The 15,103-nt window shown below is 41.8% G+C and overlaps 2 long non-coding RNA genes across 2 annotated transcripts in view; one reads left to right on the forward strand and one right to left on the reverse strand.

The window, feature by feature from the left end:
- The window catches only part of LOC147027604 (uncharacterized), a 2,772-nt gene extending 2,118 nt beyond the window's left edge, over window positions 1-654 (forward strand). The window contains exon 2 of the long non-coding RNA XR_015057129.1: window positions 1-654. This exon is cut by the window's left edge and continues 765 nt beyond it. This is a non-coding gene — a long non-coding RNA (uncharacterized LOC147027604).
- Window positions 1-7,985, reverse strand: part of LOC147027603 (uncharacterized) — a 16,784-nt gene extending 8,799 nt beyond the window's left edge. Inside the window, exons 1-2 of the long non-coding RNA XR_015056890.1 lie at window positions 7,815-7,985; window positions 2,603-2,740 (exon numbers count right to left, since the gene is read on the reverse strand). This is a non-coding gene — a long non-coding RNA (uncharacterized LOC147027603). The remainder of the gene's footprint in view (window positions 1-2,602; window positions 2,741-7,814) is intronic.
- Window positions 7,986-15,103: the final 7,118 nt, after the last annotated feature.

A 15,103-nucleotide genomic window follows, 5' to 3' on the forward strand; every position in this document is an offset into this window, starting at 1 on the left:
TCCCCCTTTTTACGTCATCAAACCTGAAAGCCTTAAAAGACAGAATTGGAAGAAGAAAAAAAAACGTAAAAATATATATATATATATATATATATATATATATATATATATATATATATATATATATATATATATATATATATATATGTGGAAATCTCATTTTGAAAAAGACTGTGTTGGGTGAGGATTGAGTTGGGGTTGAGATTTTGAATGTGAGGGTTGGGGTTGAGATTTTGAATGTGAGGGTTGGGACACACACACATACACACCAACAAACAAAGTTAAGCCTTGACTATTCAGTTGAGGATTCTGTGTTTGGGGTTCACAGATCTAAGAACGTCCCCCTTGACACATATTATATACTGTTATACACCTCGGACTTGGCCCTCGAGTGTCCACAACGGTGTATAGTAGGAGGGAGTGAAGCGCCAACCTATTGCTCCCATTGCACACACACACACAAACAAAAGTTAAGCCTTGACTATTCAGTTGAGGATTCTGTGTTTGGGGTTCACAGATGTAAGAACGTCCCCCTTGACACACATTATATACTGTTATACACCTCGGACTTGTCCCTCTAGTGTCCACAAAGGTGTATTATCTGCTTAGTTTTGTCTTTTGTAATTCCTGTGAATAAAATGAACCTAAAATCTCTTCCCCTTCCAAATCATATATTTTATAAGTCCAAGGAACTGTATCTATTACATCAACAATTTTAAAAAGTTCTTTCGTCCATCGTTCAGTAAAACCCTTTTCAAAAAGAAATATTCTAATTGAACACCTAGTCAATGAACAGCTAAAAATCAAGATGAACACCTACTCAATGAACTGTTAATATTCTAATCAATGTACAGAAAGAAAAGAATCCATATGAACACCTAGTTAATGAACAGAAAGAAAGAATCCATATGAACACCTACCCAATGAAAAAGAAATAATCTAATCAATAAACTGTTAATATTCCAATTGAACACCTAGTTAATGAACTGTTAATATATTCTAATTAAACACCTAGTTAATGTACAGAAAGAATCCATATGAACACCTACTCAATGAAAAAGAAATATTCTAATCAATGTACAGAAAGAAAGAATCCTAATTGAACATCTACTCATCTAATCAATGAAAAGAAAGAAAGAATCACAATTGAACATCTACTCAATAAACTGTTAATATATTCTAATTGAACACCTAATCAATAAACTGTTAATATTCTAATTGAACACCTACCCATCAAGTCAATGAAAAAGAAAGAAAAGAATCAAGATGAACACCTAGTTAATGAACAGAAAGAAAGAATCCATATGAACACCTACCCAATGAAAAAGAAATAATCTAATCAATAAACTGTTAATATTCCAATTGAACACCTAGTTAATGAACTGTTAATATATTCTAATTAAACACCTAGTTAATGTACAGAAAGAATCCATATGAACACCTACTAGGTGTTCATCTTGATTCTTTTCTTTCTGTTCATTAACTAGGTGTTCAATTAGAATATATTAACAGTTCATTGATTAGATTATTAACAGTTCATATAACATATATATATATATATATATATATATATATATATATATATATATATATATATATATATATATATATATATATATATATATATATATATATCAACTCCTTGCTTGCCACGGTTAACATTGTTTCATGATTAAGTTGCTGATCTATTAGAGAACGGACTCATTTAAAGTCGTCTCCCGTTCCGTTATAGAGTCGTTTTCCTCTAATTTAGCACCAAACTGATGGTTATTCCTCATTTTAATAAAGTTCCAGTATAAATCATACCATAAATACTGGTGTATAAACCCACCCAGAGTTTGTGCAGTATCTGCCTTAGACACACCGAGCTATGCATCAATAAAATCGGTGGTTGCATCACCCTCTCCAATCTCAGGTATTCGACATGTGGCGATCCACCTGACTAGCTGCCATGTGTTTATATGTTAAAATGATGGAAACATCCTCAAGTGCATTAACACCATCAGTGGCTCTTGAGCTGAAGTCACTCAGGTGTGCATGATTGGTGTGTGGAGGAAGTTGTGGTCTGAATGCGTCAATGACTTGAAAGTATTTAAAGATGTTCCCGCTATGAAGAAAGTTGTCCTCAAATTGGCCAATAAAGCAGGTTTAATTTGAGGCGGAATAAGCCGATGTTACACAACTTCTGTAATCACATGAAGAAGAGTTAAACCAATGAAGATCTGACACAACTAGGGATGATGATATTCAATTATTTGTTTAAAGTTATTTAAAACTTGCATTGTATCTGTAAATAATGTCTTTTGTCTGACGATAATTTTTTTCCCTGGAGCATAAATAACCCCCTATTTACATTAATTATTATGGGGAAATTGGACACAGGCACGCCCACGCGCGCCCACGCGCACACACACACACACACACACACACACACACACACACACACACACACACACACACACACACACACACACACACACACACACACACACACACCCAGACTGTTATGGTGAGCGTCACTGCGTCACACGGGAAAATTGCAAAATCCGCAAACAACAGCTGTCCATCTGCCACCCAGACAATTGTTTCCACAAATACAAACCATTCAACCAGAGGTACATGATGTGATCGCCGGGTATATCAAAACATGTGGAGTGTGACGAGCACTCCGCCAATCGCCATTGGACACAGTCCTACACCAAAACATCACCTCCAATCCGGAGTCCTCGGCCTTGTGACTCTGTCAAACAGACAAAGATAACATGGTCAACATCAAACGAAGCCACCTATCTGGATTTTGGGCTAATTTGTCCTCATCAGGACAGCATACTGATAAATCGCCAACCAATGATGGCCACATTCATCGTTTAAACATCAGACACACATCCTGACTGTTATGGTGAGCATTGCCACGGATTATGTATCACACATTGAAACCGTATAATATGTTTATTATTATTATTGTTTCGATTTACAAAGCAATCGTATCACATGCGTTCTGGTTGAATGGTTTGCATTAGCAGAAACAATCATCTGGGTGGCAGAAAGATGGTTGTTCTTTGCGGATTATGCAGTTTTACAGTGTGAGACATAATCCATGGCGATGCTCACCGTAAAAATCAGGAAGTGAATCATAAGGACGATCTGTGGGTTTAAAAGGGCAATCTTTGAACACGACTGTGTGTTCACTACGGTCTATTTCTGAGGATAAAAAAACTCGAAAAACATTTTCGAAAAGTAATTAAGTCTCTTCTATTGGAATTGTACACGGTGACTTGCAAACTGAGCTTCAAGGGCGGTTCACAGAATCGTTTTTAAAATAACAATAAATACAAGGTGCAGGAAGGTGAAATTCTCTGCACATGATGTGCAATACACACAGAGTAAAAGGAGTGTTCATTTACATCTGTTGGATGTCTATTAAATAAAGAATATATAAGCACACCTGACGCTCGGCTGAAGCTTCAGACTTTGGCATGTTCACGAGGCAGTTCCATCAAAATGAAACTTCCCCGAAGATAAAGAATTTATGATCACATTTGTTTGAACATGTCATGTTTTAAAATAATGCTTTTTCTTGCTACGAATCATTATATCTTCCAGTCTCCTTCAATATTTTGAATGAAATAACTCCAATCCATCATGTTTCACTGCCTTTTTCCTGGCACTACAAATATAAACTAAAAGGAGCAACTCAGACCCTGAACATGACATGATGCGGATACCATGCACATAAAATTATGCCAGCACATCACCTCCAAACTTGGATGGCATCCATGTGGCAATCAGGTCTTTGAAGACTGAGATTTGTTGTCAAAAATAAATGAAAACAGAACTGCCGATCCAGATTTCACCCTTATTATGGGCTCATCAGGACGACATCCTGCCAAATAGTTTATTTGTCTTCTTATTTTATTTGTTGTTTATGGGCGTCGTCAGAGCCGCGAGGCTCGAAAACACAACGCACCCGAACTCAAGGTTACAACGAAAAACGAAAATATATTGATAAAATGGAAGTAAAGAATAGAAAGTTAAAAAAACATAATAATAACTAGATCGGGCACCCATAGAGCGCATACCTTCGCCGCCACTACATTTTTTGTTCTTGGTATGAGTGTGGGGAACTGGTTTCATATGAATGGTCTTATGACACAAACCACATATCTATAACGTCATGACCCCCCCTTCTTTCGGGGGCTACGGACTAAACAACAATCAACTTACGTCGTTTTGGCGAGTCTTCACTCGCAAGCTCGGTGAATACAACGTTTCAAAAAGAGAAGGTAATCTCGTTTGATGCTGGTTTCATGCAAATCGAATAAGAATTGACTGAGTTATGCTGAAAACCGCATATTTTTCAAGGGCGTGACCCCCCCCCCCCGACATTTTACCCCAACCGGTGACGTGTTATGATGTCATTGTGTCACAAGATTGGGCATTCAATTCTGAACATTTTGGTGCTGGGTTCATGTAAAGCGGACAAGAATTGACCGCGTTATGACAAAAACCGCATATTTTCAAGGTTGTGACCCTCCTGACCTTTGACCCCTAACCGGTAACAAGAGTATGGGCGTCATTGTCATATTGCATATCACAAGATGAGGCGTTGAATTCTGAACATTTTGGCGTTAGTTGCATGCAAATTGAATAAAAATTGACCGTGTTATCGTAAAAAGACGATTTTGATCTTTTCGTGACCTTGACCTTGACCTTTGACCCGAACGATCCCAAAATCTAATCGAATGCTTCCTGGCTAATAACCAATCATCCCACCAAATTTCATGCAATTCGGTTTTATACTTTTTGAGTTATACGAATCACAAGATTAAAAATAAATAAATAAATAAATAAATAAATACACGCCGACCAAAACATAACCTTTCGCAGAATGCGAAGGTAATAACTTTATACTGTCCACCCCATTTCCATTTTGAATTTCCATACAAATTTGAAGAATTGATGGTACATCCGGCTCAGTTAACAAAGTGTATCCGGTACACTTATTCGGAGAATACGTTGAAGGATGTAACCAGTAATCTTAAATCGATTGGGGCTTTTAAACCAAGTTTCTTAACTAACGAATGGATAATATCCAGTGTGGATGAAAGATCACTGATGAATTTAGAAAGCTCCGACACATGAGCACCACACTTCCTGTTAATCATTGGAAGATTTACATGAATCAGCAGCAAGGGGAATGCTGAGACTGCCTGGAGCCCAGCCCTCCACGTTTATGGGTCGTTTGGTTGAATATTTTGTTGATCATCTTGCAAGTAAACTCCTCCCAGCCCAGATGTTTGAAGGCTGCAGCAGAAATGACATTGATTTTTTCGGATCTGCTCCCTACTTGAACTGTACAATTTACTACATCAGTGATGAAGCCGATGAATCCCTCTTTCGTAGAGTTCATGACCACATCAGTGGTTGCTCTCTTGGTTTGGCATTCTGCATCTGTCATCTTAGTCTGGACTCCCACCGATTTGGTGAGGACATTTACCAGCACTCAATTTTGGACGTGCTCTTGACCGCTTTTACTGGAGTAGTAGTTTTCCCCCTTCTGCGAATGATCCGGACCACCTCAGTGTTTGACAGTTTCTCCTGCGTCTTCACCTGTTGGATCAGGGCAGCTCTCCGGAATTCAGGACATCCTCTAAAGGCTGCACTGTGGTCACCACTACAATTGGCACAAAACATTTCTTCACAGGTGCAGCTTCCGTCGTCATGCTCTCCATTACATCTGCTGCAGCATTGTTTGCCTCTACAGGCTGGAGCAGTATGACCAAACTTTTGGCATCTGTAGCATCTTAAGGGGGGTGGAATGTATTCCCGTGCAGTGAAGGCTCGATAGCCCAAGAAAACTTTCGGGGGAAGGATTGGGGTGTCAAAAGACAAAACCACCGAGGTGGTATCGACTTTGACTCCATCCCTGACCGTGGTGAGATAGCAGGCGTCCACAACTCCAACCTCCACTAAATGACTCGTGATATCATCAATTTCAATGGAGGGATCAATCCCGTAAATGACTCCTCGACTCTCCCTTCGATACCTAGGAATATGACACAAAACACGAACCCCGTCAAAATACTGGGCTTTCATAACCTTCTCCCATTGGTCAACTGATTAACATTAAATGAAGAGGTCTCCAGATCTGAGCTTTTGGCACAAGACACATCACCAAATTCTTTGTTAATCAGTGTAGCCATTTTTATAGGGTTGTCAGGGCTTAGGGGTGTAACACCGTCAAAAACCGAAAGTATAACCAGAAGTTTATGATAGTACTCTTCAGGGGTAAAGGGGCCCTTAACCACTTTGGGGGGTTCCGACCCCTCGGAACTCTCCCGCCGTGGTCTGCCCCTCTTCCTAGTTCGATTAACCCTCCATCACGAACCCTCGTCATCATCACTAGCAGTGTTGATCATCCTCGATCACCTCCTCCCGGCACCACGGAAGATTCAGATGGCCAATTAAGTAAAGACTCGATCGTAATATTGGCTTAAAAGGACAAAGAATATCGGAAAAATCCGGTGCACCCTTGACACTCACAAGAGTCCTGTAATAGCATCCGACCGAACTCCCCCGGACCACCCTTCTTCCTTGCTCCTCGTATATTTGTGACTATGCTAAGTTGCTTCAATAAAGATCAACCCCCCCCCCCCAACTTAATGAGGCAGCAAAGTACAGGTCGAGTCCCATAACAGCAAATGCTGCACAACCTGTTAGCAACAAGTGTCTGCCAAACGAACACATTGTCTCTGCCCTGCTGAACACCTTTGAGGAGGTGGGGTTGCAGTGAGGAAGGATGAATTAAACAAAAGAAGAAACTCCGACCCTCAATGTGACATGACCCTGATGTCACGCACATAAATTATGCAAAGCACAATATATACATCCAGTGGCCAAGAAACATCTGACATATTTATATTTGATGTAAAAAGAGCCTTTTAACAGAAAAAGAGAATATTTACATGTCATACAAAACTCCAGTCTCACGAGGTTAAATCAACGACCTCAGTCTTGAAAACCATACCTTTTAAATGTCCACCAATTAATGTGTGCATTTATGTGCACAAAATTCCACACCACACTGTGACACATTCACTGTGTAAAGGTCGTTGGTGGAACTGCTCAGAATTTTCTTCTGCACAAAATTGGGTGTTTTATTGTTGACATAACATGAGAGCTGGAAACGAGCTTCATCGGACACGATTAGTCTCTCAATAATCCTGCCATCATCCTCGGTCATCCGAAGAAATGTTTCTCCAAATACCATCCTGCTTCGTTTATCAACATCACCAAGTTTGTGAACCACTTGAATTTTGCATGGAAACATGTGAAAATCATCCTTCAGCATGGTCTGCAGGGATGTTCTCGAATGTTTGTTCAACGCCTGTGACAGTTTTCTTGTCGAAGAGCGTGGACTACACTAAACATCTACACGTAAATCTCCAATTTTGTTGGACATACAGACACTTCTCGGTCGTCCTGGAGGAGGCGAGGGTTGTGCATTGGCAGTTGCACGAAATATTTTGGCTTATGAGAGTACTGTGTTTCTGCAAGGACATTTTCTGACATTGTAAATTCTTTTGAAGTCTCTTTGAACCTGAATTATTGAACTGGACTTGAAGGAGAGTTCCAGGATCCTTGCTTTTTCGAGATTTGTCCACTCCTCCATGTAAGTAAATCTTACAGAAATCCTTTATGATCAGCAATTTAAAAAATATTGTTTTTAACATTGCTTAGGATTTTACTTGAATTTAAAATGTGTCAGTTATTTTTTGGCCATGCTGTATTTTTTGGGTCGTTATGATATTTACCTGCGACATGTTGCAGGTCCGTCCACAAGAGCTCGGCATTGCTGTTGTTGTTGAGAGTAGATTTTGAAATGTGCACCCATTGGTCGGACAGCTGCCGGACCGCATCCACACCTGTCGCTTGACTCCACCCACCGTAGCATCCAGCCAAAATGATATTGCTGCCATCTTGGTTTTCTGGTGGGCTGAACACATTAGGCCTGTCAGCCTCTGCTGATGACACACTGCCTCGGTTTTCTTTTTGCGTCACACGTTGTGACCACAGTGCGGTCATTCTTGATTAACTAAATAATACAAATGAAGTAAACGTGTATTTATCACGAATGTTTGAATAATATGGAATAGGCAAAGCCGAGAAGCGAACGTAGAATTCTTCTTACATTTGCTTCTGAATTTACCTATAACATGTTCACAACTGTATACTTGCCAACTATACAGTGGTACGTGTAAGCGCCGCACAGCTGAAGATTTTGACGCAATTTCCAGTTACTTCGGCCTGGATTCGGGATCAGCGATCAAATAATGTAAATCACGATTAAAATTTTTTTTTGATGATATCTTTATATATTGATAAAGATATCTTTATTAAAATCAGTGGAGCAAATATACACCATGTCTGATATTTGGGTCTTTCATGTCTCCGACGATGCCTTTATCTCCCGGAACGCATCATTCCCCATGACAAAAACTGGAAGCAAAAGGGTCATAGCTGACGACACGGATTCCAAATTGCCAGGGTATTGTGTTGTTGTTGTTGTTTCCTATTTTCTCATGTGCACGCGTTAAGTATGAAGCTCACTACGTTCGCTATTAAAACAAAGCCATGGCATGTCTTGAAGAATAATTGCATGTTGTTCGTAAAATATTTTGAAAGTCCCTCGTTGTAAGCATTAAAAAAAAAAAAATTCAGCTCATTACAGCATTGAGTTGCTTAAAGTTCATTTTGGATTAGGTTGTTTAATTCAAACCAAGTTGTCAATAATTTTGTGCTTTCCATTTGGTTTATGAAATAAATGTCATAAAGCATAATCCCACGCCAGAGCCAGGGTCGAAGCAAAGCCGTGATTGTGGGGACCGGGAAGAAATGGGGAGGGAAAATCTGCACTGGTTGCAGATAGCTGTGGGAAAGGCCCGCGTAGAACAGGTGGTAAAAGGTAATTTAACACTGGCCGTGTCACTCGCTGAACCTTGGCAGAATAGGCTGTTATTTTGAGTCAGTTAAATGAAATAATGCAGAAAATTGTTGACAAAGTATCTGGGCGATCCCAGAGTCCCTTCAGCATACAGATGAGGACACAGAGCTGGGAAAAGAATGGCTCCCTTTGTGTTACTAGCAGATGACGGTAGGAGTTAAATATTTGCTCAGACATTTCTGAGGCCTGAATCTGCATTTTTATTATTAGCCTCGCACAAAGCGGCGACCGAGGTGGGATGTCGGCTCGAAGTTTCCATTTTGTTATGAAACACTTCTTCAGACACTCTTTCAGGGTTTTAATAAGCTATTCAGTCTAAACAGGAAAGAAAAAGAGAGAAAAACTCGCATATACACAACGAGCTTCAAAATAGAAGCTTTGCTTTTGGAAAGTGCCACTCCAAGCTTTGTCACCCTCTCTTACATCCCACCCTCATACTGACGGCCTTTCTCCCTTCATCACTTTGCAAGCTTTCGGTAAGGATTTGTGATGCCATGCGTAATTCTTAGGAAATATTTATGACTTGATGAATAGTCCAGTGCAGAGACTGTTGGTTAACTTTGGGCTTGTGCGGACGAAGACAGAAATCGAGAACCACACACACGCACGTGCACACAAACACATACATATGCACACACACAAAATATGCACAAACACGTAGGTTGATACTTTGAAACCTGGGAGGACTCTGTTCCACATTCTGAAACTCACATATGGAGATAACAACCAAACAAACAAACAAACACACACACACACACACACACACACACACACACACACACACACACACACACACACACACACACACACACACACACACACACACACACACACACACACACCTTCCATGAGTTCATCTGTTTGATGAATACATTGACCAAATGCCACTTCGGAAACATAATCTCTTCTGAATAGTTGTAGGAAGAGATTGACAAGTTTTCCTTTATTTTGCAGCTGTGGTTTTGCTTGCAATCTGAAGTTGCTGAAGTTGGAATACCTCACAAAAGTTGTTGAATTACATTATTGATTAGTTTATTTCAAATAAGGGAGTGATGCTGAAAGAAGGCCTAATGGGAAAGCATGTGGGGTTGTTGTGATTAATTAAAGAAGATGGAAGATATTAGGCAAATAAGAGCTTCTTAACGAGCCTTGCGGTTTGCAATGCAACTGGGAACCGGACAGTGGGCTCTTAAGATGTGGAAATCAGTGTCGATTCACAAAAGCACTTTGATGCCAGACAGTCTTGGACAGGCACATCAATCAAAGCACCTCCAATGTCCATCTTACAGGGACCAATTCATTAAATCAAACCTATAATGCTTTTCCTTTTTGTCTTTTGTGTCCCTGCCACGGACGTTCGGCCCAGCACGTAGTGAAATACAGAGACCGCATCAATGCCTCATTTGGAAGCTGGAGGTCTTGTCCTCTACAAAAGATGAATGATCCAAGATCATGTGGAGAGGAGATAAGGACTTGCTGAATATATTTATAGGTTTAAGAAGCACTTTGTTTCAGGAAGACAAGCTTAGCCTTCCCGTGCTCAGATATGGATCAGATTTCTGTATTTACTGTGAGGATAAAACTCACTCAAAGCACAGCTGAATGAAAGGAAACTACAACTTGCAGAGCACATACAAAACCTTTGCTCCAAAATCGTTAAATAGGCTTTCTCTCTTTTTTCTTTAACTCAATTTAATAATGTTAAAAAAGATGTATAGAATGTGAAAAAGACATATATATATGTATTGATCCTACTTGCTGATCAAATCAGTGTCGTCAATGTTATGGATGGTTGGAGGTGCAAGCATGGCACATCTGGTGACTTTAAATTGTCAGTCTTTACCTATCTGATCGGAAGAACCAGAGCTCATCAAACTTTGTCAGTCTGATAATGAAATGTACTGCATTCAAAACAAAACTTTTAAATGATGGGAAAAAGCCAATGCAGTACAATATAAACCAGAGAGTTGGTGTCAAAGCCACCCAATGCTCGCCTGTTAATACATTTATCATTTTTAAAAGACGAGTCTAATAATATTTTTTATAAAGCATTGCAGTGAAGTCTGATCCATATAATTTTAAAGCAATATATGTATTTGTATATTGTAATCAGTAAAAAAATAGTGTGGTAGATAAAAACATTAGAAAGGAAATAACTTGCACCAAAAACTTTAACATATTCATGCTCACGCTGACGCTCACGCTTACGCCGGGGGTATCGCTATAGCCCTCTGTTCTTTGAACAGGCAAGCTCAAGACTAATAATTGGGCATGCATTAATGTGCCATTTAAAGTTGCAGATGATTATTGAAAAAGTAAAATCACCAGAGTTATTCAAAATAATAAATGTGTGTGTGTAAAACTGTACGTGCACTGAGGGTGGACAAGGAGGCCTATGTGCGAGGAATCTGTGAGGGGGTAGAGCATCACCTGTGGACAGGTGATTCTCGTCCCGCTTACAGGGGAATTCGCGCATTACGTTCATCCAAGCCCATCCCTCGGAGCACTGCAGTTCGAGCAGAGAGTGGTAGGCTCTTGACAGAGGAGTCTGAAGTGAAGGCCCGCTGGGCCGGTTACTTTGAGCGGTTGTACCAGGCTGATCCCCCAGCTGTTGAGTTGGACGTCAAGGGTGTTACAATCCCTGTTGCTGACCCTCGAATCAACTGTGGTCCACCATCGCTTGTGGAAACACGGGCTGCGGTGAACCAGTTGAAACGGGGCAAAGCTCCAGGGATCTGTGGCATCCATGCTGAACTTCTCAAGGCTGGTGGAAATGCTGCACTCGCGTCGTTGCATGCAGTTTTGTGCTCTGCCTGGAACACAGGCATCATCCCAACTGACTGGAAGAGGGGCCTTGTTGTCCCTCTCTGGAAAGGGAAGGGTGATCGCCAAGACTGCAACAACTACCGAGGGGTGACGCTGCTCTCAGTGCCGGGCAAGGTCTTTGCTCGGATAATTCTTGATAGGGTTTGCCACCATCTGCTTGAGCACCAGCGTCCAGAGCAGTCAGGCTTTACACCAAAGAGGTCAACGATTGACCGTATCCTTGCTCTTCGTGTCCTCACTGAACGCAGACGAGAGTTTCGGCAGGGGCTGCTTGCAGCCTATGTTGATCTCTGTAAAGCGTTCGATTCAGTGAATCGGGATGTCCTCTGGAGGATTCTTGGTCTTCGTGGGGTGCCACCGAAACTGATCGATCTGATGTCTGAACTCTACTCTGGTACTGAGAGTGCTGTGAAGTGTGGTGGTACCGCCTCTGACTTATTTCCAGTTGTTACTGGAGTTCGTCAGGGATGTGTACTTGCCCCCACACTTTTCAGCACTTGTATGGACTGGATTTTTGGGAGGATGTCGGAGAGATCAAGTTGCGGTGCATCGTTTGGCAATGTCAAGATCTCGGACCTTGATTTTGCAGATGATGCAGTCATCTTTGCGGAGACTTTAGACATCCTCTTGCGGGCCCTCGAGGTGCTGAATGAGGAGTCGGAGCCGTTGGGATTACGGATTTCTTGGGTCAAAACAAAGATCCAGGCTTTCGGTGACATCTTGGATGCTGCTGTCCTGTCTGTGTCTGTTTGTGGTGAGGATGTTGAGGTCGTGGATAGATTCACTTACCTTGGCAGTGATATTCATGTCTCCGCAGGTTGTGAGCCGGAGGTCAATAGACGTCTGGGTCGGGCCTGGGGAGTCATGGATTCACTGGATCATGGGGTGTGGCGCTGCCGGTACCTGTGCGGGAGGACGAAAGTCCGAGTCTTCAGGTCCTTGGTACTTCCAGTCTTGCTCTATGGGTGCGAGACTTGGACTTTGACCAAGGATCTGAGACGGAGACTTAATTCCTTTGGTACCAGGTCTCTTCGGAGAATCCTTGGCTATCGCTGGTCGGATTTTGTGTCCAACGAGCGGTTGCTGAGAGAGACTCGGATGAGATTTGTTACCTGCATAGTCCGTGAGCGTCAGCTGCGGCTGTATGGACATGTGGCTCGTTTTCCTGACGCTGATCCTGCTCACCAGATTCTCTCAGTGAGGGAGTCTCATGAGTTGAGGAGGCCAGTGGGCCGACCACGTGCCTCATGGTTGCAGCAGGTTGACCATCATCTCAAGGAGATGGGGATGGGCCTGGCATCTGCCTGGGGGATGGCCAGACGGAGGCACCTGGAGTACCGGCGGAAAGTGGACGCAGCGACGCGCTGTTCTGGCACATGCTCCCATACCCTGTGTGTGTGTGTGTGTGTGTGTGTGTTGGTGGGTGTATTAGTGTCAGTCTGTCAATGTGTGCATATGTGTGTCTGTGTGTCGTCTGTGTGTCAGTGTGTCTCCTCCATAACTCCAAAACCCTAAAACCTTGCAGCCTGAAACTTTGCCATCATATAAAGAAAATGCCAACGAAGTGCATGAATGAAAATTGGGTGTTTGGGTTAATTTAAACACCCCTTTTGAAGATAATTGACGGCCTTATTGATTTATCCTTTATCAAGGTGGATCCTTGGTCAACTCGCTCTCCCTCACTGGGGTCTTAATTCATCATTTTTTTGGCCTGTTCAACAATGCCTTGACTTGGAAAAGGCCGCAACGATTTCTTAATGATAAAGCTCTCAAATGTTTTGTAAAACTTTCCTCACTCAAATCATCGAATGCCTGATCTTCTTACCTACGGATTGCTGTTTACATTGCTTTTTGTAAGTAATATAGTTTACAAATTAAGAGCTTGAAGCAATTTCATGCATTATAAATATATGATGTGATTTTCCACGATCTCCTCCAACTGACTAATTGAAGTACACAATCGAAACAAAACTGCTGTTTTGATAATCAGAATACGTGGACGAAAGAACTTGAAATCTGGATTGAAATCTGAAAATGTGAAGAAATCGGCGATGTTTATTTCGTTTTTTGCGGGTATATCCCATTACCAATTGGCTTACTATTGCTTGCAAAGCCAGGTGTTCCTCATCAACCATTTTGTTAGAGTGCTTGCTTGAGTGCTAAAGCCACTTGGCAAGTGGCCTACAGTAAATAGCGGTATACGCACATTGTTTATGTCCCAATCCGGAGGTCAGTTTCCTGAAAGCACAAAGAGATATGGAGACAGTGCACACAGACATGATATAAATGGGTAGCTTTGGATTTGCAAGGGGACTCTTCGCGAGTGTGTGTGTTGCTCGTAAAGCATAACATATTCATATTCTCATTCTCATTCTCATTCTCATTCTCATTCTCATTCTCATTCTCATTCTCTCTCTCTCTCTCTCTCTCTCTCTCTCTCTCTCTCTCTCTCTCTCTCTCTCTCTCTCTCTCTCTCTCTCTCTCTCTCTCTCTCTCTCTCTCTCTCTCTCTCTCTCTCTCTCTCTCTCTCTCTCTCTCTCTCTCTCTCTCTCTCTCTCTCTCTCTCTCTCTCTCTCTCTCTCTCTCTCTCTCTCTCTCTCTCTCTCTCTCTCTCTCTCTCTCTCTCTCTCTCTCTCTCTCTCTCTCTCTCTCTCTCTCTCTCTCTCTCTCTCTCTCTCTCTCTCTCTCTCTCTCTCTCTCTCTCTCTCTCTCTCTCTCTCTCTCTCTCTCTCTCTTCTATCCTCGCTCCACACCCCCTAATACAGGGCAGCACCCTCCTCCCAAACGCTTCTCTCCCGCCACCCCCCCCCCCCGTCTCCCTGTCTATGTCTCTGGACGGCGGTTATGCCCGGATGGACCGTCCCCTCACAATACCTTCCCTTCCCCTCCACTTCCTTCCCCTCCCCTCACGATATCTTCCCTCACCCACTACTCCTTGCTCCCTTGCTCCCCTGCTCACTCATTACGAATTAAATTTATTTATTTATCTGCTTGCAAAATTCAAGCACAATCCAGTGGTATCAATATACATGGACACAAACACGATATAAATATGTATATAAACTCAAAGCTGTGACACCTGGCACTTCACAAACTGGCACATTCCACCAACCAGCATGAGGAGGAATCTCAGTGAAGTTGTTTACACACGATCACACTGACTCAACAATTATTCAGGTCAGGTATGGCAGCATGCACCGGATAATTCTATAGCTCAATGAAGCTGGACAATTTTGGCATGTTGCAAATTTTTTTGTCCACTCAATATAAAAT

The sequence above is a fragment of the Eptatretus burgeri genome, chromosome 4, assembly GCF_056783735.1.
Source record: "Eptatretus burgeri isolate ZD-2024b chromosome 4, Ebu_testis_v1, whole genome shotgun sequence".
NCBI classification, from domain to species: domain Eukaryota; kingdom Metazoa; phylum Chordata; class Myxini; order Myxiniformes; family Myxinidae; genus Eptatretus; species Eptatretus burgeri.